Source organism: Mesocricetus auratus, unplaced genomic scaffold, assembly GCF_017639785.1.
Source record: "Mesocricetus auratus isolate SY011 unplaced genomic scaffold, BCM_Maur_2.0 Super-Scaffold_2245, whole genome shotgun sequence".
In the NCBI taxonomy this organism is placed as follows: Eukaryota; Metazoa; Chordata; class Mammalia; order Rodentia; family Cricetidae; genus Mesocricetus; species Mesocricetus auratus.
Genome location: NW_024429180.1, coordinates 5,833,097 through 5,849,258, shown reverse-complemented (window position 1 = coordinate 5,849,258; position 16,162 = coordinate 5,833,097).

Here is a 16,162-nt window from a genome sequence, read left to right as displayed (position 1 = left end):
GGAGGACTGGGCAGTCTATGGGGCTTCTGGCAGTGGAACCAATATTTATCCCTAATTCACCAATGGGCTTTGGGAGCCCCTTCTCCCATGGAGGGTTACTCTCTCAGCCCAGATAGGGGCAGGTATGCTTTGCCCCAAATGATGTGACAGACTTTGGTGATCCCCTATGTCAGGCCTCACTCTCCTTGTGGAGTGGATGCAGGGTGGGAAGGCAGGGAGGGGGGCTCTATGGGGGGCATGGGAGGGAGAGGGAACTGGGATTGATATGTAAAATAAGATTGTTTCTAATTTAAATAAATAAAAAATAAAGAGGTACTTAGAAAAAAACAAAAAGTCTCCATGTTGTTTTTCAGGAGCTGATGGTCCTAAAAAGACCCATTATAATGTACACCTAACCTGGAGGGTCTTTGGCTCTACCCATTGGTGGGCTAGGGGAATCCAGAATCCTGTGCACATGGCTTTGCCTGGGTGCTGGCGGTGTGGCTTAGGTGTGATGTGTCTTAAACATTGCGTGAACTCTCGGCAGTGGGGCCTCTTTGCAATTTTCCCTCAGCACACCCACATCTGCTGGATTTTCTGGGTAGCCAGCGCCTGGCAGCCCTGTCCCGTTCACTTTTATACTTCTGCCTTTCCAGGTCTTCATTAAGGCAAACATTTATCAACAACAAACCTACTGGATCCCTGATATTCAAAAAATCCATATTGCCATTTACACTCAGATAGGGGGTAAGGGGAATGGCCGTCTCTCGAGGCGTTGGCTGACGTCATCCACCCTGGGACTGTTGGGGTTTATTCAGCAGCAGCAGCAGCCTGCTGGAGACGTCTTTGGGGGCTCTCGTAGGAACGGGAGTGAGAGAGATCTCTCAGACTTCTCATTCTCACGTGGCTCAGCTCACATCTGTTCTGTACGGCAGGGTTTTTACACAAGGCTTCTTTCAAAGCTGTTGAGCGCGGCTCTAAGAAACCACAGCTGGAGATGCACTAGGAGTGTAAGCTCCCATCGAGCAATTATGAGGACAAGAGATGCGAGAATTAGCTTGTGGTCTTGCTGCTCTAGTTGGGGGGGGGCGAGACTCAACTGGTACAGGTTCGGGTGACGGCTCCCTCACACACCTGCCCTTGGGATGCCAGTGGCACGATCAACCCCCGTTTTCAAGTGCTTACATTATCAACACGGCATGAACTTTATTCTACAGTGGCTGATATCCACCCGGTAGAGAGGGGAGACGGATGCAGTTTCCGCAGGCTAGAGGGGGATTTTATGGACATAACTTCAGCCATTTTCAACGGTACAGTCCAAGGGCCCTTGGTAACAAGCGTGTGCAACGTGGCTGTGCTGCTTGTGCTGAATGCCAGAGCCATCTAAAGACCCTGGAAGGCAGTCTTGCAAGCGTGGAGCAACGACTCAGCGTTTTCATCTTCTTTCGCCTCTTCAGCCCCTGCAGCTTCAAATCTGCTCTATGTCTCCGTGGACTGGAAGGTTCTAGATCTGCCACGCAGATGAAACCATACATGTGGGTATGTTTCCACCTCAAACAGCATCTTCAAAGGCTATCCACATCTTGGCATGAATCAGCCCTTTGTTCATATACATCATACGTGTATGTATATGTATACACACACGTATGTTTCAATAGTATTCCATTGTGTGGGTATGATATGTTTTTCTCTATTGTAGTTTCTATAGTATGTTTTGTCTGTTTGTTTGGCTTTGGCAACACCCCATTCTTGTTCCCATTTCTTTGTTACTGGACACAAAGGGTGAGATTAAGTAAAGAGAGCAGGTGGCCACACCATGGCCTCCTTCCGAATCCACTAGTGGCCATTCCTGAACAGCGTTAGGATGGACGGTGGCTCTGACATTGAGTGAGTCAATTTATCTCCCTGCGTCTCAGTTTTCTCTGCTATAAATCAGGCTTGATGACTGCCTGCTCCCAATCTCCCAGGGAAGTCATGAGCTACTCTTGTTAAAAGCCTGCAGGTTCTCAGATGTCAGACACAACACCTCATACCTAAGTACAATGTAGCACCATAATAAGCAGCCTCTGGCTTGTTTTTTTTTTTTCTAACTACCTTTCTAAAAAAATTGACCAACATCAGTACATTTTTCCCAGGCGTGCTGAGTGTACCTTTTTTTCCTTCCCAGAACATTCCTTACTCTGCATCGCAGCAGAGGTCTCCTCAAAGAGGACCCCAGAAGGCCTTCACGTCTGCCTCCTCCGGCGCTTCACCCATTACTCTATTTCAGAATGAACGCCGAGGGCTCGGGGTTATTGGGCACCCACTCCACGCTAAGCTGGACACTTTTTGGCTCCACGACCTCACAGAGTCCGGATGGCAGCCGTATGACATAGACGCCACTAGAGTTTTAAGTGTGAAATAACTGAGGTCTAATGCAATTGTGTGGGTTTGTTTCAGAGTTCCCTAAGAGAGGAACTCAGAGACCGAGCGACTGAAAGGCCTGGGGAGAATTGTACGGAGGCCTGTAAGACGCAATTGTACCACTGGAATGGGGAGCCCAGGAGTGTATATCCACTCTCAGAATGGGGTGTCACTGGTTAAAACGAAGTCCCAGGGGACTAAGGTGGACCCCAGTCTAGTAAATGGTGTCACCATAAGAAAAGGAGAGGAAGAGGGGTGTGTCTGTGGGCTGGCACTCACAGAGGTGACAGCTGAGATCCAGGAGCCTCCCAGGGCAGTGGTTCTCAACCTCCCCAACACTTGCACACTTTGAAACACTTCCTCATGTCGTGGGACCCCCCCAACCATAAAACCAGTTCCGTTACTCCTTCATAACTGTAATTTTGCTGCTGGAAGGAACTGTAATGTAAATATTTTTGGAGATCGAGGTTTGCCAAAGGGGCCACAACCCATAGGGTGAGAACCACTGCCCGAGTGCCACCAGAAGCCGCCAGAACTAGGCAGTTAAGTAAGAAATACCCGCCAGAGCCTCCGCGTGGAGCTTGGCATTGCTAATGCCTTGATTACAGACTCCCAGCCTCCAAAACTACAAGCCAATAAAATGCCTGCCACTTGAAGTCACCCGGCGTGTCGTATGGCCGCCTTTGGGAGCCTGTACACACATACCTTCCTAACATTTCTAGTATATGTAGCAAGTCCTCCTGCCCACTCTAACTTCATTTAGAGCTGTTCTGAGGGAAAGAACCTTCTCAGCAGATCTGTACACACGGTTAAAGTGAAGCCTAGTGAAAACAAGCCTGCTGGCTCCGTATGCTCTTTAAAGCGCATGGCTGCCATGATTCTCAAGAAACGAAGATGTAATTAGGAAGGAAACAGGGTTGACTCTGGAATGGATGGATTAAAGCCTAGGAGTGATGCCCAGAGTGGTAAAATGACCAGTGTTTAAGGTTTGCTCAACAAAGGAGCAGGAGAGGCTGGAGAGAGGGGCGCTCAAGAAACAAGGCAAAGAGCAAGAAAAGTTTCTGAGCTCAAAGCCTGTTTTGAACGTTCTATTTTTTTAAGACAGCATCTCACTTGGCCCAGGCTAGCCTCGAATTTGCTATGCAGCCAAGGATGACTTTGAACTCCTGACCCTAACTCTGTTTCCTCAGTAGGGTGCCACCGGTATCTTAAGCTTGCAAGTAGGTATGCAAGGTAATGTATACCATTATGACACTTCACATGCATGGGTCATTTTACCTCTTTTTTTTTTTTTTTGGTTTTTCGAGACAGGGTTTCTCTGCATTGTTTTGGAGGCTGTCCTGGAACTCACTCTGTAGACCAGGCTGGCCTCGAACTCACAGAGATCCACCTGCCTCTGCCTCCCAAGTGCTAGGATTAAAGGCGTGCGCCACCACCGCCCGGCCATTTTACCTCATTCTTATTGGTGCCTCTCCCCACCCTGTTGGATCCCTTGCCTATAAAGATTGATTTTCTGGGGGCTGGAGAGATGGCTCAGAGGTTAAGAGCACTGGCTGCTCTTCCAGGGGTCCTGAGTTCAATTCCTGGCAACCACATGGAGGCTCACAGCCATCTATAATTCAACCTGGTGCCCTCTTCCGGCTTGTAGGCAGAACGCTGTATATGTAATAAATAAATAAAATAAAAGACTGATTTTCTGGTTAGTAGATCTAGAAACTAAAGGTAAACTGGATGCTTCGCTTCTGCAATGAGTATAGCTATCAACCAGCCATTAACTGAAGGCAACATTGAAGGAATCTTTTTTTAAAGTAATGTAGAATGGGGGAGTTCTGGGTGATCTCTCCCGTCTTGATTAATTAGTTCATCCTCTCTTCACTGCTAAAGCTTACCTGAAGAGCCTGATTTCTAGGCTGGGAATTGCCGAGCCAGCCAGTTTTCAGAGTGGGCAGAAAGAGCTGAGGAGTGACGGCCCACATGGTCGGCTCTGAGTCTGACCTCAATTCTGCATCAACTGTCTTGTGATCGTGGCTGAAGTTCCCCTCAGTCTTCTCTTCTATGCCATACACATACCTGTACATGTGAAAGTGCCCTTTCACCCAGTTAAGTGCAGGAACCATGCAGGTTGGTACCGGTACTCAGGGATTCAGGCAGGAGCCGGGCCAGAAGGCAGGGGTGAGTGTGCTCTTTATTCTAAACGCAATTAATGGTGTCAGGTGAGGTTTCGTGAAAGCCTAAGTTCATACATCAAATGAATTCCACTATTAACTTGGTGATATCCCCAATTCATTACTGCACATACAAATCTTAATGAGGTAGCGTATCTTCTGGGTGCTTTGAATTAGAAGCTAATATAAAGCATAGAGACTTAGAGATGGAGAGAAGGATCAGCGGTTAAGAGTGCTTTCTGATTTGAGTTTGGTTCCAAGCACTCATATTGGGTGGCTCACACAGCCTGTAACTCTAGCTACAGGGAACAAATACCCTCTCCTGGCCTCCCCATGTATGTGCACACACACCACACACACACACACACACACACACACACACACACACACACTTGTGCACACAAATAAAAGAAAAATCTTTTTTAAAAAGTGAGATTCTTAAGTAAACACACTAATGCATTAACATTTTGCCTAAAACCTCTGATTTAGATGAAAAGCATTTTTTAAAAATATCGAGAATGGACAAGACCAGTGCAGTTGGTAAGAAGAAACAGGGTTGCTCTCAGTATTCTGGCACACAGAGGTGCATGTGAGAATTTCAGAGGCTTTAGAGAAGGCTTTCCTTTTACGATAGCCCATTCTCCTTTCTTCTCTATTTTTGGCTTGGTTCTTGGTTTTCACTTTGATTTTGTTGTTGTTTGTTTTAGGGTTTTAGATTTCAGAGTATCGCCAAAAGAGATTAGTCACTTAGGCAGCTGTGATAAAGTTCCCCTGACGTGTCTTGTTCCTAGCCTGTCCATTTAAGCGTGTCTTTTTGATGATCTTCATGAAACTCATCATTAGAAGAGTCCCAGGACTTTATAAAAATTGCTTTGTTCATCCTAAGAACACACCAAGCACACCAAGAAGAAAATACCAAGTTTCAGTTTTTCTTTCAGGACAAACAAACTTGGAAATCCATTGACTGTGGACTGGTATAGGCAAACAATTTTATTCCCTTGGCAGAATTATTTTTCTGGCAAACGTTTTTCTCTTCAGTGATCGCATCCAACATGATTACTGAATCCCACAGAACTGACCATTCCCTATGCCAATCTGTAGTCTACGTATGAGATCTTCTAACGTAGTGGCTTGCAGGGCTGATAGGAGACCTGGAGATTGTCACTAAACCCCTTGGTGCCATCTCATCTTAAACTTGTTTCTGTTATGCGATCATCCACAGCTGATTGGCCTGTTTTCTTTGCATTGTGAATATTCATCTCACAAGAACGTTGCCCGTCATTAATGATTGAAAGAGCTTTCACATCCATGGCAGAAAGGCGGGGGATAAGTACAGAGTGCCATGATTGTCAGCCTTCATCCTGTTAAGATTGCTGGCTGTCATTAGTGTTTTATTGGACCCTCTCTCTCTCTAATGATCATGCCAATGATGCTGGAATCTCTTAACAGGATTCTTAGTCCATGATCAATCCTGGTTATCTACTGCTTTGTTCAAGCCGTCAAGGACTTCAGCTAATTGAGTTACAAGGGATTATTGAAAATAGTTTGTTCAGGGTTGAAGAAATCACTTCAGCTTTTGCAAGCAAGATGCAAGGTAACTCTTAAAAATGGGGAGGAAGTAGTTGCATTTCTTTTATACATTGTTTAATTATTTTATTGACTATTTTCGAATCACGCACCCTGATCTCCCTCCCCTCCCAGTTTTCCCATATCTGTCCCCGCCCCTGTGACACCCCCCCCCACAAATGTCCATTTTGTGTTGTCTATATATTCACTGAGAATGGTCCAATTCCTAGTGGCCAGCACCTCCACCCCCTCGCCAAGGTAGGATGTGTCTTCCTCTGCCTGTGTCTTCGCCGGAAGCCATCAACCGAAGAGAGCTGAGAGGTAGCTCTCAGGTCTTACACCACTGTCTGCACCATGGTGCTGTGGGCCAGAGAGGAGCAGGGCTGCTTCCTGTGTCCACAGACATGCCTGGTGCCAGAGGAGGCCAAAGGAAGGCACCAGATCCCCTGAGACTTCAGTTACAGATGTTGTGAGCTACCACATGGGTGCTGGGAATTGAACTCAGGTCCTCTGGAAGACTTCATCTTTTCTAAATACTCTAGTTTTTCATTGTGGACTCACTCCAGAGGCTCATGTGTGTCCTGGTTAGTGGGCCAGACTGTGGTGTTTTGAGAGGTAGCCTCCAGGAGGTAGGTAGAACCTAGCAGTAGGAAATTATGTCATATCCCCTCCTGTCTCTCTTGCTTTCTGGCTGCTGTGAGGTAAGCGTGTTGTTCTGCCTTACCACGGGCTGAAAAGCATCATCAATTGACTTCTAGATGGATTGTCTCAAGTATTCTGGCACAGGAACAGAAAGCTGACTTATTGAGCACCTATGTACTCGGCAATTTAGTTTTTACAACATCCCAGTGAAGTAATTACTCCTTTTATCTCCACTTTACAGATGAGAAAATTATGACATAAGAAATTAAATAGATTGCCCAAGAAGGTGTGGAACCAGGGTTTGTACTCAGGCTGTGGGTATAGAGAAATGGGATCCTAAACATTCCTGTTGGGAATGGCACTCTTTATGCCTATCAGTTTGACAATTTTCCTCAAAAAGATGTGCATGGGATTCTTATGTGATCAGCACCACTGAATGTGTGTTCAAGAAAGCCCCCACCCCAGCCGGGTGGTGGTGGCGCACGCCTTTAATCCCAGCACTCGGGAGGCAGAGGCAGGAGGATCTCTGTGAGTTCGAGGCTGGGCTGGACCGACAGCCTCGAAAACAATACAGAGAAACCCTGTTTCATAGAAACCAAAAAAAAAAAAAAAGCCCCCACCCCTAGCAACCAGCAACATATTCCCAAAGGGCACACAGAGAAATGTTCGTGCTATCTCCAGGTATCATAGCAAGAACAAGGAAACCCAGAGTCAATCAAGCCAACCGAGGAACGGGGTAGACGTGGGCTATGTGTCCACAATGAGACATTACTCAGCTCTTAAAGGTAACAAAGTAGCAGCATACACTGCAACAGAGACAGATCTCCGGAGCTTGCTAAGCGAAATAACTCAGACTCCCAAGCCAGGTGTTATTCCACTGAAAGGAAATGTCCAGAACAGGCTAGTTCATTTAAGCAGGAGCTAGATTAAGGATTGCCAAGCGCATTGCCAAGCTCTCGAAGGACTTGGAATGGGGAGGGAATAGGAGGGACTGCTGATGGGTCTGGATGTCTTTGTGGGGTGACCGAATAGTCTGCCATTAAATCTGGTTACAGTTGCACAACGTTGTAAATGAACTAAGAGGTACTGAATAGCGTTGTCTGAACGGTGACTTTCATGGGCTGTGAATTTCATCTAAAAATTATTTTAATAACTCTAACATTTTGATCTGAATGCCTCAAGTTTTAAGGTTCCTTTAGCATGAGGAGAATTTCTATCTCTCATTCTGGTGAGACCTGTGGTCAAGATGGAGTCCAGATGCAACGCCACTTGACTGTTTTTCCCTGGAGGGGAAACAGCTAACGGCTGACCCAAACTACGACATGAAGAACCTTGAGGACAGACACTAAGTGATGCTGGCCACTCTCAGAAAGACTGCCACACACACACACACACACACACACACACACACACACACACACCTTTGGTTTCATTCACTATCAACATGAAGTTCAGGATGGTTTCAAGTATAACAAACAAACAAGATGCTTCTACACTAAGTCCCATGTGAAAACCCAGCCTGGCCTTCCCCTAAGTGACCGAGACACCAGGGTCAAGGCATGCCAGGTGCTGCATGTGGTTTCTTGTCTTAAGACGCTGTATCTAAAGCCTCAGCCATGGCTCTCCGTGCACCTCCTGGAAATGGACGGTCTCTTGGCCTGCCGCCTTCTGCCTTAATCAAAGACCTGCTCAATGGTAATGACGGCTGGAGTAAAAATGGCTGGAGTGTTCCACCTGGCCTTCCTTGAAGGGCTATAACTAGAAATACTTTACTTGACCTTTTATTGGTCATGATCCTCAACAGAATTGTGTCAAATCGCACGGAAGAAATGTTCTTGTATCTTTTATGAGTGCAGACAAGATTACAGGATACGATTATTTTAGGATAATTACACGGTGACCTTCAGAGCTGTTTGCAAAGGTCACATTCTCTTCACATACCCTTGATTTCCTTTCTCTGTTCTCTTTTGTCCCCCCACACATAAATTTAGCGGAGGAAGAAGAAAGAGAAAGTGTTTTATTCTATTTTTTTCCTGTGGATGAGAACTGAAGAAGATAGCTCCAAGTCCCCATGGGCGCTCAGAGGGCTGTGGGCTACGATAGGCTGTTTTCTACCATTTAGTTCCTGCATTATCACCGCTCCGTTTCTTCATTATCCCCCACTTATCACACGCAGCATCACCACAGAGCCCAAATAGAGAGTTGTAATTACCCGGCTGCCACCCGATAGTACCTCCTCTATCATCTTTATCTCACTAGGCCTTGCTGTTTCATCGTCGGATAAAACTTGCCCATGGCAACGTCTGTGATAGCGCATCTCGGAGATACATTTAAAGTTTACTCATTTATCTCAGCAAAATGCTGGACCCAGGCAATTATTAGATACACTCCCCAGCTTAGTCTCTCACTAAGGCTACTTTAACTCCCTTTTGTACCAGCTGGTTTTTTTTTCTTTCCTTCTCAGAGATGCCTGGGTCCTGACTGGCTACTGAAATGAAACTTAAAGGAAATGGTGTAGAATCAAGAATACTAGGATGCTTAGAAACCTGCGTGCATGTGTGTGTATACGTGTGTACTTGTGCCCATGTGTGCATGGGTGGACATGTATGTGCATGCATGCTGGCCATTCAGTTCAAGTGTTCTCGTCTCTCACACACCTACATGCAACAGGGCACTCCTTGAAGCAGCTGACGGTGACAGAAAATTAGGATTTGTCGCATCTTGTCCCTGTGGCTGTCAGGCATAGAGCACAGAAAAGTTGATGCCTGAAATAGCATGGACCATGCAACCTGCCCTTCTTCAACACGCCACGCAAGTTTTTGCTTTCTTCAGCATCAGGGTCTTTATCCCGAGGAGCCAGTGTCACAAGTAAACAGCGCTGCGTGTGTTGAATGGCTCAGGCCTGGAGATGAGAGGACAGCCGAGAATCCAGGCTTGCCCTCCGTCCTGTGAGCCCCAGACTGGGCAGCAAGCACCTGGACCTGCTGAGACCTCTTGCTGCTCCATCAGGGAAAGTAGATGAGCTATGTATTTTGGAAAATGGAATAAAAAAATGGTTGGAAGAGGAATATCTACAGAGAAAGATGAATTTCTTCTTCTTTTTTTTTTTTTTTGGTTTTATGAGACAGGGTTTCTCTGTATTATTTTGGAGGCTGTCGGTCCAGCCCGGCCTCGAACTCACAGAGATCCGCCTGCCTCTGCCTCCCAAGTGCTGGGATTAAAGGCGTGCGCCACCATCGCCCAGCGAGAAAGATGAATTTCATCGGATGCATTTCTCTAGTATTTTGCTATTTGCCTTTTGGCTCTGTCTGAGTAACTAGCTCTGTACTATGCTCGTACTAGCCTCTTTCACACGTTCCAGGTAAAACAAAATAAAAACAACAACAAAAGCAAAAACCAGAAGTTCAATTCTCAGTTCTCAGTCCAGTGCTAGCTTTCCAATGGAAAGGTCACGCATTTATTCGCTAGACTGAAAATGTATTCCCTTCCAAGAAAGAGTCCATTACATCTGCCCATGGGTCACCCAAAATGTACCTAGTAGCGGGACATTTTATTTTATCGTACGGATATGGACTGGTGGTATTGCTGTGGAGGGATGGTCACCACACTTTTCTCCACGGCCTCTCTGCCACAGCAAAGGCTAGCCCTCCTGGAACAGGAAGCCCCGGCCAGGAGGAACCAGGCAAAGCAGGAATGAGGTTTGGCGGTGGCTCTGGTGTCACAGAGCACTTCGGCCTTGAGGGAGTTACCTGTCCTGGCTAAGCCTTGGTTTTCTCACCTATACAATGCAACAGGGTGTGTGGAGATTGAGTGTATCCATTTAGGTCACCACCAAGTGATTGTCACCTGGATTTAGAATGGTGGCCTGGAATGAACCCTGGCCAGCCTCCCAGCCTCTGAAGCTGTGTGACAGGGTGTTGCTGTCTCTCTGGGCGAGGCAGGTGTCCCTGAAGCTTCATTTACTTCCCCAGTAGCCAGGGTGGCTTTGTTCAGGCTGAGTCACGGAACCGGCTCATTCCACGGAGTGATGAAGTCACTCGGGGCTGTGTCTCCACACCTGGCTTCTTTTCCTGTGTGGCAGTTTTGTTGGTGATTGCACACTGATAAGGAGAAAGGGGCAGTGCTCTTCAATGCCGTGAGGCCACAGGACAAGGATGACTTGAGGACGGTTTAAGACACCACCTGAGCTGACCACACTAAAACCAGGAGATCAAAAGCCAAGTCTCTCAGGGCTGGGGACATGCCTCCGGTTAAGCAGTACCCAGGTAGGAAAACTCTGCAGTGATGGCACGCAGTTGTCATCCTAGCCCTGGGGAGTCTGAGACAGGGGGATCACCAGAGCTCACTGGCCAGCCAGGATTCCTACTTGGTGAGTTCCAGGCTAGTGAGAAACTGTTTCCAAAAAAGCAAGGTGGATAGCTCCTGCATGACACCCGAGGTTCCTGAATGTGAACCTACCCGTGGGCATAACCACACACACTCATACACACATAGATATGCTCACACATATGTGCACAACACTCACTGACATGTGCATGCATTCACATACATGCACACACATACACACATGTGCACACACTCACATACATGCACACAATACACACATGCGCACACACTACATACATGTGTACACACTTGTATAACTCACATACATGTGCTCACACCTACCCATATACACATGGGCACACACTCACACACATGTGCACACACCTACTAATATACACATGGGCACACACATATACACATGTGCACACATAATCGCCACACAGACACTAATCAAACTCATAAACACACACAGACATACCTTTTTAAACCTTCCTCCAGAAATCAGCTCTTATCAGGAAAGAGTCCCGTCTGGCATGACAGGCTTCCTTTATAACTCCTGTCTGTAACCTGGAACAGGGCAGAATGAGGCATGTGTCACAATAAGTTTTTTTTATGGCCACTGCAAGTGACACTTGTCTCAGATGCCCGGGACTTTCTCCAGGGTGAGGCAGGCTATGCTGTGGGCAGGCACTTGTTGGTACCCTGATCAATCATGAACTCAGTTCTGTGTGGGAACTCTGGATGTCACACAAAATGCCCCATGGGTTGCATAGACCTCCCAGAGCCCCTGCAGATGGCCCCCACTGATCAGAGACCCTGCAAATGACAGTCTTCACTTTCCCCTTGTTCTTTGGAGAGACGATGGGGAAAGATTTGTAATTATGGATCTGCAAAAGTTTCAGAAGATTCTCCTGTTTTCCAACATTTTCTGCAACGTTTCAAATCTATGCTCTTTCTCCTGAGACAGAGTCCGCAGTTTGGAGCTGGGCTTTCAGTGGCATTTGTGTTCTCATTTGTGATGCGTTTTTCCAGGAAAGAGTGGAGGGGAGAACGCACAGCCGCAGCGTGTACAGGAGAAGGAATAGCACGGAGGCGCTCAGAGAATGGAAAGGCGCATGTGCGGGCTCCTTTCTCTTCCTGGGTTGCCTTCTCACACCCTGCCTTGGCCCCTAGCAAAGCACTTGGCTGCAGCCCAGGAGGGCCCCAAACTCGAGGGGTGGGGTTCACGCTGTGCAGGAGCGGCAGGAAAAGGCCTCGTGTAAACCCCCACCCACTCCGGGAACAAGGGCCAGGTCATTAGTTTGAATTGGCCGGGATTCACAGCAGAGATTTGCGTTCCGTGTACCCAGACATAAACCCGGCATGTCATAGCATGCAGTTCTCACTCGGCCCTAGTGAGTCCCCGTGCCTCATCCCTCCTGACTCCCTCTCGCCACCCTGAATAGAAGTAGAGGTGTCATTATGGCAGCTCCTAAAAGCAGGCCTATTGATCTATTAAAAGAAGCACTTTAATTAAGCAATAATATGTGGTTGAGCGGGGATGCCAAGTAATAAATGCCAGTGAAGAGTGGCTGCCAGGGAAGGGCCTTGCAGAAACGCGCTTCCGTTTGCTGCCAGATTCGAGAGCTGTTCATCCACGACAACTTTCCGACCTCATTCGGGAAGCCAATATATTTGTAATTTTTTGTCTTGTCAACATTGAAGGACATCGGGCCACGTTTCAAACGGCTGGTCTTCCTAGTTGGTAGGCTGGGACATGATGATCTTACAGTTTGTGCTGAATTTTAAGTCATGTCTCCTCCTACCACACTTCCTGAATGGAGAGAACAGGCTGGTGAGTGAGTAATGTCAATAACCTCAGCTCGTGCTGTCACCTATTTAAAAACAAAGCCGATGGCACCCTGTGTGACCAGGAGTGGAGTCCTAGGCGCCCCAGGCTCTTCTAACATCCGAGACCGCGAGTCCCCCTGCTTTAAAGGTTCGTTTTGAGCGTCACCCCTACTGCCCAGTTTTATCTTGTACAACTTCCTCACCCCCCCCCTCTCCTTTTCAGCTTTGCAGATGGCTGTAAGCAGCTCAGAGCTCGCAGTCCCCCGTCCTTTCAGGAGGGCCAGCATCTAAACTTTCCTGTCCCTCTTCGTACACAGCCTCCGCGTCGCTTTATAGATGTGCGGTTTGTGTTTCTAAGGGTGTCGACAGCTCCCCGAGGGAGGGGCCGAGTCTTGGATCTGCCGGGGCTCTGTCCTGGGCAGACAGCAGCAGATACTTTCTACTAAACCGTAGTGCAAAGGGTGGCTGCCGATTTTCTTGAAGGGTTCCTCCAAGGCTGCAAGTCGGGTAAAACTGTTCACAGCAAGTTTCAGCCTGTGGTTGGGAATTTCCCTCTAGATTTGGTTTCCCATCATACTTTTTTCTTTTCAAGAGGACAGGGAGACAAAGGAGAAGATGAAGGTACCCTGCCCCCCCTCACCCCCGGCCAAACTAAAGTTCAGACACTTCATCTCATGAGCTACAAAGAGGCATCAGCAGGGCTCTGCCAGGCTGCAATTTATTAAATGTGGCCCTCGGAATAGGATGAGGGACTTGACTCAGTATTAACCATACGTACTGTTCGTTTCTGCTTGAGTGTCTGAGAGGAGAGAAACTTGCGCTCCCCCTTGGCGTGGTGTAAAAGTTGGTGCTCGGTGGTCCTTGGTAAGAAGTAGTGGGGGCAAGAATAACCCAGGGGACAGACGAGTCATGTCTGAACTCGGAACTTGGAACTTGGAGTGGATCTGGTCCCGCAGGTGTCGGTGATGAGAGGAGAAGAAACACTTCCGGTTTTCATGGAGGATGTCGCCATCCTCACCGCTGGCATCATCCCCGGCCACCGTGTGCGGTGCTGTGGTTGAGGCCATGAGTAACCCCGAGAACCGCATGAGTGAAACGTTTGCTTCCCAGCTAGTGAGACGATCGGGAGGTGACGGTGGCTTTGACAGGCAGGTGGAGGAGGTAGGTCACTGGAGAATGCCCTTGGAAGGTACAGTGAGACAAGGACACCTTTGCTCCGTCTCTGCCTGCCGTGACGTGAGCACCTTTGCCTGGTCACCTGCTTCTCACCATGCTCTCTTGTCTTTCCTATGGTCCAAAAGGCAACGGGGCCACCTGGCCATGGTCAAAAGAAACACTTCCTCCTCCTAAGTTGTTTTTGTCAAGCATTTGCCATAAGGATGGAAAGCTGATTGACATACAGGCCTGTGGGTTAGACCAAAATAAAAAAAAAAATTCCCGTTTTCTAATGTCTTGAGGCATCTTTCTACTGTCAAAACTGGGCGATAAATTACGTAGGGTTTTTCCCCCTATTTACAAAAAAAAAACAAAAACAAAAACGATGGCACCCTGTGTGATTGGACAGGCAGGCCTGCTAAGCACTGGATAGACCAGGAGTGGAGTCATCTGGGGAAAGGGAACCTCAGCTGGAAAACTGGTCTGTAGGCAAGTTCGTGGAGTGTGGTTTTGACAATGACTGATGTGGGATGGATCCGCCCGCTAGGGGAGTGCCACTCCTGGGCCAGTGGCCCAGGTCTGCCTGATAAAGCAAGTTGAGTGAGCTACGAGGAGCAAGCCAGTAAGCAGCATTCCTCCGTGGTTCCTGCATCTGCTCCTCTGTCCCTGCCCCGACTTCCCTTTGAGATGGAGTGTCAGGGAATGTGTAAGCTCAATACACCCCATCCTCCTCACATTGATTTTGGTCATTTGTTCTTTTATCACAGTCATAGAAAGTAAGCTAGGACACAAAGTCATCCTTACTATAGGTAATGTTAACTGAACACTGACTACAACACATATCTGAGACTTGTCCTCACAATATTATGATGACTTCTTTTAACCTCATTTTACAGGTGATAAAATTGAGAAATGATTTAGGAAACACCCCTATGTTTACTCAGCCTGAGCCAAGGTTGCTTCACTCTAGGACTCAAGAACTTAATCCTTTGACTCTACTTGTGCAGGAAATACTAGGATCTGCCCCTCAAGCATCCCTCAACATCAGGTCTACAATGTTTCCGTCATAGTACAAATGTCTACACACAGAGAACTTTGTTATATTGGAACTGGATTTGGGAAAATGCTGGTATGATGAATTGTAACCATTTTCGTATTTGCTGTCCATTTAATTAACCAGTGGGTTTCTAATAGGATAAAGAAGAAAATTGAAGCGTGGAGCAGGTGCTCATGGAAGAGACAAAGAGAAAGAGAGAGAGGCTGAAATCATATCTGAAGAGACAACACTCAAAAAAGAGGAGCTGGACAAAATTTCCCACTCTGGCTTTGATCTGGAAACAATTCTCCTCGGCCCACCCAGGGACTAACATGGCCATCGTCTGAGGAGTTTGCAGGAGCTTCTCCTGATAGCTTGATTCCTTAGCGAAACTGCCTCCGATGGGAGAAGGGAGCCTTGCTTTGTAGCCTTGGTTCATCATGGCACACAGGTCTTACAAGTTGTGTGAGAGCCTAAGTGATGGGGGATGTCCTCTGTATCTATGTTTCTCTTACTGGTTGATGAATAAAACACTGTCTGGCCAATAGAGGCAGGAAGGTAGGCGGGGGTAGGAGATGGGGAGAATTCTGGTAAGGTAGGCAGAGAGAGACCACGAAAAGGGCAATGGAGGAGTAACAGGTCTGGACCCTTCTCCACCAAGGTAAGACCACGTGAAAATTCTTACATCGATAGAAATGGGTTAATAATTAACAGAGAGCTAGCCAGTAAGAATCCCTAGCCATCGGCCAACAGTTTTATAATTAATATATGTCTCTGTATGTTTATTTGGGGCTGTAGGGCGGCAGGGAATAAAAAACAAACTCCAGCAACACCCAAGTGGTCCAAGACAGATGGTATGGTTCCAGCTGTGAGCCACAGCAAACTGAGACTCCTTATTTCACCACAGTCAGAGGCAATCCTGTGACACACATTTGTTAAAGCCTAAAGCTATGGTCTCTTCAGGCATCTGGAGGTTATGGTCTCTGAAGATGCTCCTTCTAAACACAGGGAGGTTGACTCACACAAGCAGAGGTGATTGGTAGACATTAGGAGAGTGGAC